Below are 19,733 nucleotides of genomic sequence, written 5' to 3' on the forward strand. Positions count from 1 at the left end.
GGCGAGACGGCGGCCCCGCGTCGCGCCGCGGGTAACGGCTGCGCCTCCCGATAGCGGCAGCAACAGGGCCTCGCTCTGGGCCGGACTCTGTCCGCGACAACTTCCGGGGCACGGCGCGAACGCTTTCCGGGGCCGACGGCCGGCGAGGAGGGGCCGCGGGGGCGCTGGCGGGGGAGGCGGTGTGCGGGGGAGGCGGTGTGCGGGGAAGCTCGCGCGCCCCGGCGAGCCGTTGGAGGCGCGCGCGGCCGCCATGGATCCGTGAGGGCGCCCCAGCCCCGGTGCCGGTGCCGGCGGGGCAGCCGGCAAGGCTGCTGCCGGGAGGCAGGCAGACAGTGCGGAGCGTGCCCCAGAGCGCCGCAGGGGTCGCGCTGGCCTCTGATTGCTCAGGTAAAAAAGACAGAATAAAGAAGATGTAATTGCCCGCACAGCTTTGTGTCAGCTCGGGTGGGTTTCAGTTCCTTGCGAGGCAGCCTCCGTCAGTCGCGGTGCTCACGAGGTCGTGGCGTTACTTTAGACAGTGCCACCGTAACTCATCTGCAGCCGTTTGAAGTTGCACCATTCTCATGAAGGACACTCCGTACAGCTGAAAGAAAAGTAGGCTGTGTCTGCGTTAGAAACGTGGGAAACGAGAAGAATGAGTGTAGGCAGCAGACCTGCGCATTGTGCAGATTTGAAGAGACGACACTCTGGTTCACCAGTGCAGAAAACCACCGCACCTGTGTTCTGCTGTCGCTACCTGTACATCGTCCTTCCTAGTGCCTGTTTACAGCTCAAAACATCTGACAGGTCTTGGCACCAGAAAGCCTTCAATCTCAAGTGTGTAATTACTGTCCCAACACACGCACAAATCAAAACACATTGCTAGCAGTTAGAGCAGCCAGCAGCCTGCACACAGCTCTTCTCTTTGTCTCAGATCATACTACATACATGCTCCTCTTGTTGTCTAGCTTCTTTGGCCTTGCTCTGACTTCTGACCTCTCCAGCAAACAATGCCTTGCACCGAGTTACTTCACAGAACTGGTCTATGTATTTTACTTTCTCAGAGGTTGTGCAACATATGTTTTGACTGAGTTTCAGTTACCTAAAGCCTTTGACAGGGAGAATAAAGAATGCCGCTCTGACTTTTACTCACCTTTTTTCCCTTCGCCAGTTCCTACTTCACAGCAGCAGTGGCAAAAGCAAATGTATACTCCACTATCCTAGTATTCATTGTACATGTAGGTTGTATGAGAGATGAAGAAGCTGAAGTCCATGCAGAGATTTCCTTCAGATGTATCTGCGAAAAAGGTGATAACATGTAGAAAGAAATGGGGGAGAGGGAGCACAACCATGTTTTAATGCTTGTACCATTGCAGCTGTTGGCTTCTATGATTCCATTCTATAATTCTATGATTCTCTGTGTGTGAGTCAGTGCTTAAAGATCTGGATGGATAAAGCAGAGCAAATGGGATTTTCCTCTAGCTGAGTCACGTAGTATATGAAGTCACAAAGCAAACTCTTGTCATCTAACATACTGTATATGCTCATATCCCATAAATGTAACATGTCAACGGGCTACAATACAATGAGCTGCTCTTAAGACAAATATCTGCAGGGTTCCTTGTGACCTTCAGGTCCCCTATTACACAGACTTGCCTTAAAGTCTGCTTGGCTTCAGTTGTTGATTTCAATCTGAGTCCATATCCGACTAAGTATTTGTATGTTGCAATTTTCCATGGCCTTCTCAGCAGCATCTGGGTGAACAAGAAACAAAGTCTCCACACGTCTCCTGTGCTGGGTCTTTTATTTTTTCTACTCCCTCTAGGTCTCACCATACCTTCCCCAGCTCATGTGGATGGCTGCATTTAAACTGTGTGTCAGGATTTGCATTAAATTTGGACAGCGTAGTGTCACTTTGACAGTAACATTCAATGTCTTCATCAAAGGTGAAGTTATGTTCATTGGTGAAGATCTTTACTACTTACCTGAGTGTTACCTTAGCCAGCTCACCCAGGTTTACTGATAGACCAGTTCTGTATTTAAGTACTGGACCTTTGCAGTGCTCTGTGCTGTTACATATCTTTCACTGTGTGGTTTTATGGCTTCTTAAGACATTGCTGTGTCTTGTTAGTGATGGGAATTTCTAACTGCGCACATTGCTGTTCCTCCTCTTTCATGACGCATTGGTTGCTGGCCATATCTACATTAATTTTTGTCATCCCAAACTGAGATGATTGCAGCTCAGTCCAGATGCTGTACTGATTACTCGTCTTTCCAAGACCGCATAGCTGTCTATAGGCTTCTGCAAATTGTGAGCTTCCATCGCTTTAGGTGTTCGAATAGCATCTTGAATTCTGTTACACGTTCATAAACTTTCTTTAGATTAACTTTGAAGTCAGAGGTCTCTTTTGTTCTACTCTAACTCATATTCTCATTTTAAAAATTAGATTCTGCTACCACCTTTAACGCTTTTTTTGTAAGTGGTTAGCCTGTAGCTTAATTTGTAAAAATATTCTTTTAGTAGCTAAACACTTTGTTTGCTTGGGCATCTTTTACATAGTCTTACACAGTGTCTACTGGGTGTGCTAAATGCATGGCTTTTCAGAGGCAGCCATAGCAATCATACATTGTATTGCTTTCTGATTCATAACTGCTTTACTCACTTAAATGTTCACTTGGAAGGTGTTCAATTTTAGAACCGTTCAGAATTAACTCCTTTCACCTCAAATGAAAATTCTCAAGTTAACACCTCCTTTTCATTTAAAAATCAGACAGTCATAAATATTTTAGAAGTAGTCTTTGAAGAGGAAATAAAATTGAACGGCATCATTTCACTGTCCTAATGGATTTCAGTCTCAGTTCTTAGACCCCTCTCATTCCAGGTCCTGTGATACCAATGTTTTGTGATGGAGTTTATCCTCAAATTTGGGATTCTGCAGGTCAAGTACTTTTGCCTGGGATCTGCGTTGATTTAGGCAGTATGCAGTTCCTTAAGAAAAGGCTTCCTTATGTATCTTGTATTCTTTCTTAATGCCAGAGCCTGACAAAGAGGGGACTCTTGGTGAATAGAATGTCAAATTTTGCATTGTGTTTCTGTAGTTTCCTTTCTTACGTTGTTCAGAGATTCATGGTAACAAACTTCTCAAGGGGAGGAAGTGAAGGCGTTACATTTCTTCCCAAGAAGCTGGGTACTTATCTCATGTATCATTTATCTTCTTGTCTGGGAAGACTTTTATGATCAGTATGATATACCCCAGCATGATGCCTGAATGTATTTTTGGAGATGGATACTCATTGAGATCGTTAATGTTTCAACTATAAATTCTACTCTTGAAAAAAACATAGGAAAGTAAGCAGTTTCTCTTAAAACCATAGCAACAGCCTCATGACAAATAGTAGAACTTTGCTGTCACTTTATTTTGTAGTAGAGAAGGCCTTTGGTGTTGCTATAGGTCTCACTTGACACAGCTATAGATGAGGTATCTATTACAAACACTGTCTTTTGGGGTTTATGACTCAGCAGTGAAAGCATGTTTCTGGTGAAATGTGGTACAGAAGGTCCTTTCTCTGCTGTAAGACGCTACCTAGAATGTAATTTTATTCTGACCCCTACCTTTCCAAAATCCATTTGACTCTGTAACCAAAATGTCTTTAAAACAAACCCCTACACATTCAGTCTATAACAACATTTCAGGAGCTGGAAAACAGATTTACAAAGAGAGAGAGATGGGTTTAGTGTGCAGGCTGAGCAGAGTAATACCAGTCCTGTCATATTCTGCCTCCGCTCATGTGGCATGCTAAGTAGAATGACACCTTGTATCCTAAATCAAGAAGTTTCTGTTTTCACATTCAAACAAAGCCCTCACATATGGTAAGGACGATATAGCAGCCACTTATGGCCTGATCCTGCACTTCTTAAGAAAAGATACCTCCCTGGTAAAGTTTTGGTTTGGCTTTTTTCATAAGGAATCCAAACACTGAGCCAGTAATTTAAACCACTTCATTGAGTATTGTCATTGTTAATTAAGCTGTCATCATTTCAGCTAAAAGTAAGTTCAAATACAATAGTAAATAAAGATGCCTTTCAGCTGGACATTTTAATTTGCACAGTGAAACTTTTCCTGAAATGACCATTGGAATATGACAGGCCTTCTGCTTTTATTCCTATGGTATCCATGGAAAAGTGAAGCAAACCTGGTAATTCAGGAATTCCTCAGGCAGCTGTTTGTATTGTCATTTGATTTTGCTCAGTTGTGTAAATTGTCTTGTTCTTGCACAAATATGCCACTGACGTGGTTAAAGGATCCATAAGGTCCGAGTGATGTATTGTAAGGGAAGGATACTTATCGCTGTGACAGTTAATTTTAAAGGTAATGCAATGAGCTGCAGAAACATAATTTTAAACTTAGGTATTTTCTCTGGCCTCATTTCAGGCTGAACTTGCTATCTAAGAGGCTGTGTCTTGTACTCCTTGAGATACTAAATATTTGGATCCTTACCATTTGAATATTGGAAGCTTGAAAAACATCACTGCAAACAAAGCTGCCTTTTGGGCCTCGTAAGTATGCACACTAATACAGTTCTCCTTACAAATGAATGTTTTGCTTAACCAAATTGGACTGTTTTTATTCCTCTAACAAAGGCTGCTGCACGCAATTCCTGTAACTTTGTGTTGGCTGTTTTCCAGAAGAAGCATCAATGCATTGACTGCAGAATATACACACGTCTGTTTCCAACTAGCCTGTGATAACCAAGTGAGATGTAAATCTAATTAAATGCAAAAAAGCTGCAGTGTGTTGCAATAACTTTCAAGATCTGACTTCAGCAGACAAAAGCAAGGGAATTCCAAGTGAAGATTGCTGCTATGTCCTTACTTCACCTCTTTGTATTTCAGAGTTTCAAGGCCTCAGAACCATACACACTTGACTACGTACTATCTACAAAACAGTGTTCAAAGAGCATTGTCACCATGTCAGACTTTTAAAAATTAGGCAACTTATACAACTGCAATTTTAACTCCCTCGTGGGCACAAAGTATAGAATTAAGTAGCTTATCATACCCCATTTTTCAGTTTTGCCCCTTCCTCTTTTGGGACACAGAATAGATGCCTCTCACAGGAGAAAATAGCTGATTATTTTAAATGTCTGTATGTAGCAAGTGGCCTTTGACTTATTTATTTGTTCACTCATTGAACAACTACTTAGGTATTCTTAGGGCATTTGTCATTGTGTTAGTTGATACTTCATTAGCATTAATGGAATTATTTCTGTGTTTCCTTTACCTGAGAAGAAATATAGTTTTATTTTACTTACAAGGGAATGTGGATTAGGTCTGCAGAGGGCCTTGGTACTGCTCTGCTTGGATTTGTGGCAGTTGACGTTGAAGAACCTTGCTGGAGGGTGAAATCAATGGCACCTAGTTCTGTCTCTGGATTATCTATATGGTACATGGCAGAAGCAAGTGGGGGACCAGGATCACATGGAATCCACCCTAAATAAGAAGATGGCTAAACTTTTCACTGTGAAAGGACAAGGAGGTCACAGTGACCTGAAGATTCCTATAAGGTGTTGGGCTTGTGTCTGTTGTGGCCCACGACCAGACATTACGCCAGCTATTGGAAAACTGGCAGGTGGACTACGTGCCGTTACCTCAGCCACTATGGTGCTCATTGGGGAATGGGTCAGTTACGTCTGCACTACAAGGGCATGACCAAGGCACTGGCAAATAGTCCATTTTGCCAGCACAGCTGCATGGGAGGTGTTTGAATGCAGATGCAAGTACAGCAGCAAAGATTAAAAAGTGTGTGTCTCAACATCCTCGAAACTACCTGAGTTCGAAGGAGCTTCTTTCTCTACTTGGGAGTTCCGTGAACTCTTTCATGTTAGATGCCTGAAGGGGCCTCTTTACACAGGACTCGAATATTTAAGGAATAGAAGAAACCATTCTGTCCTTTTCCTATAGTTCAGTGATTAGAAACCCTGAAACTCGGCTTGTGGGACACCTGGGTTTGGTTTTGTAAGTTTCCTTCACTCAGAATATGCTATAACCATCATATGGTTATTACAGCATCCTTAATCCTGGCCACTGAAATTGTTCAGTGACTGTCAGGACTGGACCTTTAAGAGTAAAATAAGCTTTCTGGAAAGTATATGCTAAAGCAGTCAGAGATGTTTTGGGAACTTCACTGAAATTGGAAACCGTAAGAAATTATGGACTGTAAGTACCTCCATAGCTATAAAGCAACTGGATGAGAATTTTGAAGAGTCATTTTGTATTTAAGAATCGTGAGTGTATTTCTGCATCTGAGTCCTCACTAGTGTAGTCATTGAGACTTGTCTCTGGTCACACAAGCAAATCAGTGACAGACAGCTGGGGTGAGGCTTCAGCATACAGACAAATACGTCAGAGTATGGAAAAATCAACATAATTTTTGTAGATAGAGAAGCTTTGTCATAATTATGAAGCTCTTTGACAAAATCAACACACTGATAAACCAGGTGACACGTTCGTTGTAGTGATTTCAAAAAAGCTTTCGTCACAGTCCCTCACCAGTGCTGTTAATGAACATTAGCTGTCAGATATTTGTTAGGAAGAAAGCCTGTCTTGTGAATTAGTAACTAGCTGAAAGAGAAGGGTTAATGGGGGAGCAATAAATAGTCATTTTTACATTGTGAGAGAGTTACAATTGGACTCCCACGGGGATTCATGCTGGGACCTGCATTAGTTAGCATACTCAGAAATGGTCTTGGAAAAAGAGTGAGTAAAGAAGCAGCACAGTTTGCTGTTCATGCCAAATCCTTTACAGGAATGGGATATGAAGCTACCAGCAAGGAGTTTCAAAGGATCTCATTCTGCTGAGCAGTACAGGGGTTAAACTAGAAGTTGAAATTCAGTCACAATAACAGTGAAGTTAAGGCATACAGGCAAAACCAATCTTTATTACATATGCTAGTGGTACGTTCTGCATATGCTGTTATTGCTGAAGGAGTTCTTATGGTCTCTATAGGTAATTCTTTAGAAACTTCATTTCCAGTTCCAAGTCAAAAATACCAGGAGTTACTAGAAAAGAAAGATAGAATGGAGCAGGAAATGTTGTGATGTCTTTGTGTGTGTCAGTGGTATGGCCACACAATTTGAAGCTCTGGTTTCCCACTTCAGGAAGAAGGTAAAGGTAGAAAAGAATAATGAAATTTCAAGAACAGGGGTTTTGTTTAAAACACAACTACCAGCACTTGGGCTTCTCAGTTTGAAAAAAGGCAAAAGCGACATTGCTTGGATGACTGAGGGAAGATGATGGAATTCTATAAAGTGGTGGCTTGTGGGGAGAAGGTAGGAAGCTCTCCTTCACTTTTTCTAGTTAGTGGGCACACAGGGGAAATGGACAGCATTTTTAAACCAACCCAAAGGTAATCTTGTTCTCAAATCCTGCAGAATCGAAGTATGGAAATGTGGAAGTTGAAACTATCATTACTTTTGAAAAGAGGCTAAACTCGAAAGGGAAGCCTTGCATTGACAGATAGTAAACAGAATGGAATATGGTGTCCTTCAGGTTTTCTCTCACCAATGATTTACTGAAAACTCTGAATATATATCCAGAAGCATTGTGCTATATCTGACTTGTTCTTTATACTCTCTTCCTGACTGTTAAATCCTGGTCATTAAGCTCAGAAGCAAATTAGACATCCCTGTATAGTCCAATACAGTATGGCCATTTTGCAGCTAGTACAGAGACATACGATGCTCAGGGGATTGGAAGAATGGTGTATTGTAGAAGACTGAGAGAAGTGGTTTGTTCAGCCTTAAGCAGGTGGCTATGGGGAGATCTTACTGCTATTGTCTGAATGGAAGACCAAGACAGATTTGTCTCAGAGGTGCACAGTGATAGGGCAAGAGGGAACAGACACCTGTTGAAACATGGGAAACTCTGCTTAGATCCAGAGGTTTATTCATTTATTCATTTATATCATGAAGGTAGTAAAATATTGGAACAAGATGTCCAGAGAAGTTGTGCAACCTCCTTCCTGGGAGCTACTCAAAGTTTGACTAGACATGGTCCTCAGTAGTCTGCTCAACTGACCTCGCTTTGAACAGTAAAGGGTCCTAGGTGGCCTCCTGAGGCCCATTGCAACCTACCTGGACCCGTCTTCTTAAGAAAGGTTCTTATCATGTACTTCTGCCCTAACTTTACATTACTTCATGTGATATATTCATTGACAAGAGGGGAATATGTTTAGTCCGGGTTAACGAATATATGTTAAAACTCAGTGCAGGAACATAGTGGGGACAAGACACTTTGGATTTGTCATGAAGAGTCAGCTCTATGGTACTTTCTGTAGTGGACTGACAGTATTTTTTAAAACACTTTGTAAAAATATAACAAAAAGAAGTTGTCAGAGTGCAGCTATAGCAGGAGTCAGTGAATGGTACTGTTTCCCATGCTTACAGTTTGTGGGTTTTATTTCCAATGTTTTCTTTAAACAAATGATATATAATCAGTTTGTCAGACACTGAATAATGGGGAAGAGTATACTTGGCACAGTGTATGCTTCCAAGTCACACGATGGGATTGTGTCAGTACATCTTCTCTGCAAGTGGATCAAACCTGTCTCCAACAAGAAAGATGGTAAAAAGACGTTCTTCACCCTGATTTCTCTAACTATGGTCAGTGCTTTGTGGTATTTGGGTTAAGATTTTTGAAAGATAAGATAGTGCTGTTTGTGAGTACGTCTGCTCAACAGCTGGCATGCATGACGTGAACAAACTATTCAGACTACAAAAATGCCCCAAACTATCCATGACTGTTTTCTCCTGTAATAAGAACTTTTATTTCTGAGCTGCAGACTCTACTACAGCTCAGCAACTTAACAACAGTATATTCATCACCAATACTTACAGAAGAAGCTGAGTCCTGTAGTTTTAAAGAACAAATGCACTTCAACTTAATTACACTCAGGCCTGAATAAAAATTAAAGGGTTTGCATGTCTGCTAGTCTCTATGTGGGTAGAAAGGCAGTGAGGTTAAGATAATAGGCTCAAAATGTATTCTCAGAAAACATTTCAAACCACAGCAGGGTGTGATTGTATGCAAATAAGTATTTTTGCAATAGCAGATTAAACACCTTATGGAATTTGTATGGAAAACTGCATGCTTGTACATGATACAACGTATGATTAAGCACCAGTGTGTGGAGTTTTTGCCTTTGGTAAGAAATTAATGCAGATTTAAACCAATCAATGATTTTCTCAGTCTTTTCATGATATATGTTGTAAGCTATGAACAGTGAGTACCTGAGAAAAAATGTTCAAGATAACACTACTTTTTCCTTGGACCTGCATCCTTACAATAATATATCTTGCTGTGGTTTCCAGTTAGGAAAAGCATTGCAGTAGCAGAAAGTCTGGCCATATCATGGCAACAATGTAGGATCTGAGACAGTGAGAAAAGAAAACTGGCAAATTGGTGTAAACTTTTGCTAGAACAGGTGTTACTGGTGTGTGTTTTGCCATCAGCTTACAGAACGACTTACAGAGTGGTTTTTAATAAAACCTTCAAAGTATCTTTTTGATGGTTTTAATGAATGCATGGATTAATCATTCCAGGTTCCAGGACTACATTTAAAGAAACTTTTTTTTTCCCACTCAGAGATTGTTAAAATGACTCTGAGGGTCCCCAGCACCCATACTGGCAGCAGGTATCTTCACAATAATGTATAGTTCACTGTGATGGGAAGGCCAGCACTGACATAGGCAGATAATGGCTGCTCTACTTGGTCATTTGCATCACTAAGGGACATTGTGGCTGGTAGAATGACTGAATATCCTTGGGAAATGGTCTTTAATGTCCACATTACATACCAGAATTATGTATCTGCCTTTCTGAAGCTCTTTTCTCTGACTCCCAAGTTACTGTGTCCTGTGCAATGAGAGGGATACCGTGGCTTTTTCAGGAAAAATGCCTCTTGGTGTGCTCTGGAAGGGGTTTTAAAGGAATATTTAAAATGGCAACCTGGATTTTTTCCTTTAGCAGTGATAGATCTGACATGACAAAATCAGATATAATGGTGTTTGTTTTTATCCAGTGGAGTAGAAAATAAAAAATACATTACTTCAATTTAACTTTGATGTATGTGAAGTGAATTGGCCCCACAGTGACCTTGTGCAGTTTCTCTAAGGTGGATATATTACTTTATGAAGAAATGAAAGTTTCTTTGAAGAAGTCAAATTGTCATGTTTAAAACCAGTGAAACACGCTTCTCTTTCTGTCTTCCAAAACAACTCTGTCTGCTCAGCAGTAAATCTGCAGAGGGAACCCCAGCTCGCACTGGTAAGATCTTTGCGATCTTACCAGACTTCTTTCCTGCCTCTTCATTGTAATTTGTTAATGAAAGCAGTAGTCAAAGAAAGTGCAGGATCAGCAGTTCTGAGCAGTGGTACAGCAGGCTTCGCTCTCCTCCATTCGTCTGCCTTTCTCCCATGTGCTCCAGAATCACATCTAGGGCTGAATGGGTAACTGAGTGTCGTGATTTATGGCAGCTGATGGAAAACAGAGTCTGTGAGAGGTGTCACTCACCCTTCATGTGGAGGGTCTCATCCTTGCTTGGGGAAAGGCTCTGATCATAGCCTGATGTTTTAAGAGAAGAAAAACATAAATACCAGAGAGTTTTTATTTCTCCCTAGGAGAAATCTCCCCCAGGAGTGGCCTTCTTCAGGAAAGTGAGAACCTTCTTACCATGTGGGCAGAAAGCACTAAGTGAGAGTAACAGGTCATCCAAGGTGAGGAACCACTCCAGCCCTTGAAAAAATAATGTAAAACTAGAGCTGAGACAGGTGACATAGGAGTCTATGAGATGACTTTGGGCATGTTCCCTCAGAAGAGGCATAGAAGAAGAAAGGATGAAGTATGGTGAAACAGATTTATTGGAAATAGAACACACAGCTACACAGCTGCTTGTACCGTGCCTCATTTTGCAGCCAGCATATTATTTCTCTCTTTTAGTACTGCCTAAATTCACATATATAGTTAGTAGAAGCAAACTACATAATTGCTTGAAACTGGGGAAATAAAAGCAGACTTGTTAATTTAATGGTATTTTAAACAACAATTATTTTCAGCAGAAATAATTAGATTTCCCTTCAATTATGTATAATAGCATATATTTTAAGCCAAATCGGGGACAGAACCAAAATAAATACCAACACTATTCTCTCGCACAGAAAAAAGTATGGAGAAGAGTCAGAAGGAAGAAATAATAGAATCATAGAATGGTAGGGTTTGGAAGGGACCTTTAGAGATCATCTAGTCCAACCCCTCTGCAGAAGCAGGTTCACCTAAATTAGGTCGCATAGAAACATGTCCAGGCGTGTCTTGAAGACCTCCAAGGAAGGAGACTCCACAACCCCTCTGGGCAGCCTGTGCCAGGGCTCCCTCACCCTCACGGTGAAATAGGTTTTTCTTATATTTAAGTGGAACTTCTTATGTTCCAGCTTCATCCCATTACCCCTTGTCCTGTTGCTGGCTACCATAGAAAAAAGGGATGTCCCAACCTCCTGACATCCACCCTTTAGATATTTGTAAATGTTAAAAAGATTACCCCTCAGTCTCCTCCAGACCAAACAGCCCCAGTTCCAGCAGCCTTTCCTCGTATGAAAGATGTTCCAGTCCTGCTTATGGATTTTTTCCCAAAGCAGTTTGGGAAAAAACACCTTTCAGGTGGGACTAACTCTGCCATAGAGATATTTGTCACAATTGTGTTTGTTATTCCATGCTGCCTCTTACCCTGGAATCATAGAATTGTTTCAGCTGGAAGAGACCTTTAAGATCATCAAGTCCAGCCTTTGTCCCAGCCCTATCAACCACTAGACCATTCCCCTAAGTGCAACATCGCAAGGGTTTCTAAACACCTCCAGGGACAGTGATTCCACCACCTCATGGGCAGCCTGTTCCAGTGCCTTACAACCCTTTCAGTAAAGCAATTCCTCCTCATATCCAGCCTGAACCTCCTCTGGGGCAACTTGAGGCCATTTCCTCTTGTTCTATTGCTTGTTACTAGGGAGAACAGACTGAGCCTCATCTTGCTACAACTTCCTTTAAGGTAGTTGTAGACTACTACTAGTGATACTACTAGCCTTCTTTTCTCCAAGCTAAATGGCCCCAGATGCCTCAGCTTTTCCTCATAAGACAACAGAACAGTTTTTGCTTTGTTGAAGCTTTTTTTTTTAAAGTGGCTTATGTTTATGTTAAAGAGCTCCAAAGAAAGAGATCGTTGAGATAAAGTGAGAAAAGTTGAAGTTTGTGAGTCTTTGACTATTGGGGAAGTTCATTCCACTGCTAAGAAAGCTTCAGTCACTAGTGGAAGAGAGCTTCATTATGCCAGAAGAACCATACTGGCACCTGTAGATGGACCATCTTGATGTTTTTTGCCTTCTCTCTTTCTCATGCCTTTGGCCTTTCCTGAGATGTTCAAGTAACTGTGTGAGACCTCCAGGCAGGCTGCGTATCCTGGTCTTGTTTAAGACCTACTTGTCAGTGTGAATCTCTGTGAAGCAGCCTGAAGTATCTGGGGCTCTTGCTCTGCATTCACAATTGGCAGCTATGGGCTGATTTTGTCAAAGTAATGAAGCAAGATGTCTGGAGGTTTTCTTCCCAAGGCTACTTAGTTCTGTAGCAAACAACTTCGTGCTCACTTCAACCGTCAAATCAAAGCCTTTTTCAAACAACTGGGAGATTTTCAGAGGATTTTTATTCAGGTCTTATTCCCATCTCTTCTTTTTTAAAACCATGAGAACAGTTTTTGTGCAAGTGACTTCCAGGAATACCAGTTTTTTGAAAGAAGCCTGTTTTGTTAAAAAGGGTGAAACCCATAGATGGCGGTCACTTCACTTCACTCTACAGTCAGACTGGGTCGTGTTTCCACAGGTCGAGAACTGTACTGAATGCTGCTTCAGTTCAAAGTGGGTGAAGGGTATAATTTCAGAGCTGAAAGACATTGCTTACAGTTCAAATAAAGAACTGCAATTTATTCTTCCACCCATCCTCTCTTGGCCATTTAGACTGAAGGCCTTCAGGCCTGGAACTCTGCCCGTGCGTTTTACATGTACGGTATTCTCAGGGTACGATATAAATAATCATCCATCAGCAGCAGAGGGAATAGCCTGGTGGAGCAATCCACAACTGAGCCAACCTCTTGGATATTATGGAACAAAGCCAGCATTACTTCAAAAACATTTTCTTTTTAGACAAAGTCAGTCAAATGACTAAATTAAAATCCCACTCAATTGCTTTGATCTTATCAGATGCAGTATCTGTATGTTCAGTTAATAAGCTTCTCATGCATTTTATCTTTACACTTAATTTAAATATGAGAAGCAAACACATTTTGTATACTTGTTATTCTCTAATTACTACAAAAGCTTCTTAAAATCTTTGATCATGAGAATGTTATTTCGAATCCAGTTCTACTTCACAATTACAGTGTCTTTACTGAAGTTAGTTTGGATGCAATTTGAGTCCAAGGGGTATAAACCACAGTCAGTCCTTGAAACCCAGTTACGACTGTGGAGCAGTAAAGAGATCAGAATGCACCCAGGTAACAGTTGATCTATTTGTTGATGGGTTTTTTAGGCAGAAATTCCAACCAAAGCTGTAATGATAACAAGGGTCTGATGCAGTCCAGCAATGATTTAGCATTGGATGCAGTTTACAAAATATTACTGTTATCAAAATAAGCAAACTTTTATTTTTTTTTGTATCAAGGGCACTACAACAGAGGTTCAGACACAGAGTTTTGGGGTTTTGAGGTACTTTTACACAAGGTCATTGAGGGTGACACAGGCCACTAGCCAAGCTCAACATGCTTGTGTGTGGACAGCTGTCAGATAGCTACAAAATATATACAGTCATCACACAAACTATGTCTAGATTCAGGTAAGATCCTGAAGCTGGCACTCCACAGCCTCAGTGTCAAATAAACAAAGCTCTAGAAGTAACAGCAGCAGCAAAAATGAGTTACACTTTGCTTTTTGTCTTACAGATCATTTCTCTTCAGGGTGCTTTGATGAGAGCAAAGGAGCTGTAGCATAGAAATGAGGAGGGAGATGGAATTTACAAAGGGTAAATCTTTGAGCAAATGTACAAATACACTACAGGAAAATAATCTGACTGCAAAGTCAACAAGACTTGCTACATACAAAGGCAATGACTGGGTGACAAGCTGAAAAAAAGGTCTATTAAAATTTATGCATAGGTATGCATCAGACTTCCAAAAGCCTTAGCTTAATACTTGTAAAGCAATGCTGTAAAGTCTATCATGAAATAGAAAATATTAATGAAGGGTCTCTTTTCTCAAGTGGCCTTTCTACTATGAAAATATGGCTTCTCCATTTGCTGGTTTATTACCTTTATCCACCAGAGGTCCACTTGCAAGCCACTGGCTTCAGAAGGATTGAAGGCCAGGTTTATTTAGCGAAGTACTAAGCATTTCCAGCTCCAAATGCAGAGACAGGGCATGTGCAAGTGTTTAGTACCAGATGGGGGTCGGTTTAGGCTATGAACAAATTTTAATGAAACTTCACCTTTCAGACAATTAAACCATGACAAATTTACAGTTTTACCATCTTAAAATACGCGCACTGTATCAGCCTGTCACAAGAAAGTAATGTCGGAACTCCTACAAATTCATTTATTCATCTTTACAGTAGTGACACTGCTTCTGCCCTGTATCCTTTAGGGGGAAAAAATTGCTGGAAAGAATTTGTAACCTTAGAAATGTATCTTCTCTTATTCCCAGAAAATGCACAAGGACTAGGACTCCTTGCTTTTTTATTAATAAAAACTAAGATACCTGGGAGTCCTGATTGATAATAAACTAAACATGAGCCAGCAATGTGCCCTCGTGGCCAAGGCGGCCAATGGCATCCTGGAATGCATCAAGAAGAGTGTGGGCAGCAGGTCAAGGGAGGTTCTACTCCCCCTCTGCCCTGATGAGGCCTCATCTGGAGTCCTGTGTCCAGTTCTAGGCTCCTCAGCTCAAGAGGGACAGGGAACTTCTGGAGAGAGTCCAGCACAGGGCCACCAAGATGATCAGGGGACTGAAACATCTTTCATATGAGGAAAAACTGCGGGAACTGGGGCTGTTTAGTCTGGAGAAGAGGAGACTGAGGGGGAATCTCATCAATATTTACCAGTATATAAATGGTGGATGTCAGGAGTTTGGGGCATCCCTTTTTTCTGTTGAGTGACAGGACAAAGAGTAATGGGATGAAGCTGCAACACAAAAAAGTTCCATTTAAACATAAGAAAAGCTATTTGACTGTGAGGGTGAGGGAGCCCTGGCACAGGCTGCCCTTGGAGACTGTGAAGTCTCCTTCCTTGGAGGTCTTCAGAACCTGCCTGGACACATTCTTGTGTGACCTGATCTAGGTTGACCTGCTTCTGCAGGGGGATTGGACTAGATGATCTCTAAAGGTCCCTTCCAACCCCTACCATTCTATGATTCTGTGAAGCTCAAAGCCCAGTTTATTAGACTACATTAGCTATTTGAAAATGCAAACTCGTGACTGTTAAATACTCTAGAATGAATCTAGCAGGAAGCAGGACTAGCAGCCTGATGGGTGGTGAGATGCTCAAAGAGTACAAACTACTCCCCAGGAAGAGCAGCCACATGCAGACTTTCAGGCCTGGCAGTTGAGCACAAACGAAATCAGTTTTGCCCTGACATTACCCATAATTTTCTGCCATGATCCAGGATAATGCCTGTGTTTGTCTAGCACTGCAGTTCCTGGCTGTTGCTGATAAGGATTCAAAAAGGTAGATTCAGAGCAACCACAAAGCTTTGCAAAGCAGTTGACACTTTGATCATTTCCAAACACTATGTAGGAGGGTGGTGGAGTCCAGTCTGTCGAGTTTAAGTGCCTATCCTATGTCTTGCCTCACCTTGCAAATGTAAGAAGGAAAAAAACCAGTTCCCATTTGTCTAATACATAAATTTCTTCTATAGCCACTAAAAAGGTATGTAACCTTTGAAGGTAATGGGAAATTAATTCCATCTCATGAATGTTCATTTTCTAAGGATCTAACCAATTCCTGAGATGGTGGCTTTATTCAGCTCAGAAAAAAGCACTCAGATCATTTCCTCCAATGCTGAAATTCCTCAATGAGGTTTTGCTTTTCCTTCACCTATTGCCTGTCCAGTCCTAGAGAAGTCTTGCAGAACTGACCATCTGCAGCTGGCTGAGAACAGCAGCAATGGACAGTACTCTCATGACCTCATGCTTAAAGGCTTCTAAACCTGTGAGATGCAGATTCAGTCTTCCTCAGGAATATTTAGCTTACGGAGTAAATGCTTGAACTACTACAGGAGCTTCTATAGAGAAACCAGGAAATTACACCAAAAGTTAACTGCAAGTCTCTCACATCTCACTTTTCAATGTTCTCCTGTGTTACCTGCTCACAGTTAGGTGGCTAAGGACCTAAATGCACTTTAGGTGGAACGTAGTTATCACTAATTGTGACAGTGATTAAACAAAAATTACCTGTATTAATCCTTGCTTAATAAACATACACAGAAAAAAAGGAGCCACATGCTGGCCCTGCTACAGGCAGGGCTCATGGAGCAGCAGAGCACTGCAGCACTACTGATTCTCCAAATTTTGAGTCCAAAAGCTCTTGTTACATGCATAGAGGCATAACTTTGTTTTTTGCTAACTCTTCATATTTACCCAGCATGCTAGTGCTTAAGAATGCAAACTTAGAAATGAGGATTTAACTGTGAAATGACTTAAAATCTTTTGTTCAGAGACATTAAACAGAGGTGCAGTTTTGACTGATCAATTCCAGAGGTGAAGACCTTTCTTAGCCATATGTCTTGATCCTATGAATAAAGATACCAGAATGTTTCACTGAGAAACTCTGAGGAGTGTTTTAATAACGTTGTGGATCAGAGGTTAAATCAAGCAATGCTAATTAGAATAAAGCTGAACTATAGAGAGTGAAAAAAAGGTGAGATTCACCAGCCATTGCAGCGTTAGACATTGAAGAAAAAAGAGCTGTTGATCACTTCAGGTGAAAGTATTCCAGAAGCCAGCAGATCAGGTGAAGTTTGTTTCTGTCCTAAACTACAGAATTCTCCACACAGGGCGGGAATCAGAAGTGCCAGCCACTCGTTTAACACATGAATACCTTAAAAAAAGATAGTAATTATCAGGGAGGGAGTAGGACAAGTGCTGCATTTCCAATGCTAATGTGTTCTTTTTATGGCCTAATCACTAGACATTCAAGTTTTTTCTATGAAAGCTGCAATGTGAATATGAATTTTGGATGTGTATTAGCCATTTGGTAGGCAGGACTGCTTTTTTAGAAACTTACATGATTTCAAAACAGTTTAAAGTGGAGATAGTAAAAATATCACAAATGAATGTTAAATCTCAACTAATTATATCATGATGCATATGTAACAAGAATTTCTCGTTGTTTTTTTAGCACCCTAATTCTCCTTCCCCTTACTTAAGCTATTCTTCTCTGCTGGATTCAGGAAAATTAAAAGTTTCAACATACCTGGAAGCCAAAGGTCACTCATGGTATTCACTAAGCAATAAGTAGTCAAAGAAGCTTATTAACTCTATCAACATTAAGTTTAAAAAAGTGATTACTTTTACTTGTGGAAAATCCTTAAACATAAGAAAAAACTATTTCACCATGAGAGTGAGGGAGCAGTGGAACAGGCTGCCCAGGGGGGTTGTGGAGTCTCCTTCCTTGGAGGTCTTCAAGACCCGCCTGGACATGTTCCTATGCGACCTGATCTAGGTGAACCTGCTTCTGCAGGGGGGTTGGACTAGATGATCTCTAAAGGTCCCTTCCAACCCCTACCATTCTATGATTCTATTATTTTGCACCTGTAATCAAGTGCATGCAAAGTATACAGTCTAGTAGAGCACCCAGGCTATGTTTTGTTCATTCATATTGTCACACAAACTTGGCCTGAAAAAGAAAAAAAAACCCACTCTAAAAGAGATGTGTCATTTGAAAGCTGCTTCCTTTGCCAAATGAGCAAAAATTGCAAACAAACTTTCACACTTGTCTGGTTTTTCTTTTTGGCTCCTGGCACAGCATGTTTTATTTGCTCACAAGGCTGCTGGGCAGCTTCATAACAGGCAGGAGAGAATGTGGTCATCTCTACAGAAACAAAGGCAAGGTGTCTAATGAGATGATCAAGTCTCAACGCAAATGAGATCAACCAAAGATATTACAGGTCTGCCAAAATCCCGGTAGTTAAAATGTTGCGACTGGAGGATATTTTGGACATACCTGCCACCTGGTGTTCAGAAAGTAACCGTGTTACTGAAAACAACCTGAAACGCTCTTCCATCTGTGTTCTCACTAAGAAGCAAACAAATGTATTTAATGTGGATTAAATGCATAAACTGCAACAAGGTCTTAAGGTTGGTGTCATTATCAACATCTGTCTAGAAAGAAAAGGAACAGCGTGACCTAATATTCCTTCTGGTCCCATCTCTACTAACCACAAAAACTCACAGGTAAATCTTTTGATTTATGGGTATTTACACATCTCCTGACAGATCACAGAATCACAGAATGGTAGGGGTTGGAAGGCACCTTTAGAGATCATCTAGTCCAACCCCCCTGCAGAAGCAGATCCACTTAGATCAGGTCACACAGGAACACATCCAGGTGGGTTTTGAAAACCTCCAAGGAAGGAGACTCCACAACCCCTCTGGGCAGCCTGTGCCAGGGCTCCCTCACCTGAACAGTGAAATGTTTTTTTCTTATGTTTAAATGGAAGTTTTTGTGTTCCAGCTTCATCCCATTACCCCTTGTCCTGTCACTAAATACAGGACTAAATGCCCCAACCTTCTGACATCCATCATTTATATACTTGTAAATATTAATGAGATTCGCCCTCAGTCTCCTCTTCTCTGGACTAAACAGCCCCAGTTCCCGCAGCCTTTCCTCATAAGGAAGATGCTCCAGTCCCTTGATCATCTTGGTGGTCCTTTCAAATGAGAAACACTCTGGCCACAGCTTTATACAACTTCACAATCTAACTGTAAATTATAGTGTGACAAACCCAAAGTTCAAACAAAGAAGTAAGTCTTATGAGATGGAGCTAAGTGAAAAATGGACTAGGAATAGATAATACTGGGTACTAGTGAGTAAGCAATAAGGGGTAACAACAGTAACTACCAGGTTTGCATGTTTGATGCCTGAAGTAAACATTCCTCCCTGGTAAAATTGGTAACAGTAAGCATATAAACTGAGATAAACCATCTTTTATCTTTACTTACCAAAGGGTTACTTCAGGTGGAGCCTCAGTGAGGTCAAACTGCATCAATAGCACAATGAGGGATTTCCTCCCATGCACTTTGCAAAGCAAATTTAAATACACTTGTATTTCACAATGGTAACTCAGGAAGAAACCCCAGTCTCAGCAGTATATAAATGCCTGGCATTTCAGTTGGCACCCCTGGCAAGCACAACCTGTAACTCTTTGTCTGGGATCACATCTTCACAGGGTTGCCAAAAATAAAGCAGAGTGTAGCCTCTGGGTTTTTCTTCAAGGCCCTGGGGATCAAATGCAGCTGTGTCCTTAGGTGCCCCAGTCTGTATCGATTCTAGTAACTTTGAAAATGAGACACACTAGGAAGTCAGCTCTGCAGTGTACATTTACTGTGTACACGTTGTCTCAGGTGTTCTCATCAACAGCTCTTGTCTCGGCAGAACAGACACATCCTGCCTATT

General features: G+C 41.3%; 1 long non-coding RNA gene across 1 annotated transcript; it reads left to right on the plus strand.

Moving 5' to 3' along the window:
* The first annotated feature begins 190 nt into the window (after positions 1-190).
* Positions 191-17,544, plus strand: LOC133627978 (uncharacterized). Its single transcript, XR_009820478.1, has 3 exons — positions 191-387; positions 4,413-4,537; positions 17,457-17,544. It is a non-coding gene; the product is annotated as an uncharacterized LOC133627978 (long non-coding RNA).
* The last annotated feature ends 2,189 nt before the right edge of the window (positions 17,545-19,733 follow it).

The sequence above is a fragment of the Colius striatus genome, chromosome 1 (assembly GCF_028858725.1).
Source record: "Colius striatus isolate bColStr4 chromosome 1, bColStr4.1.hap1, whole genome shotgun sequence".
Classification (NCBI taxonomy): domain Eukaryota; kingdom Metazoa; phylum Chordata; class Aves; order Coliiformes; family Coliidae; genus Colius; species Colius striatus.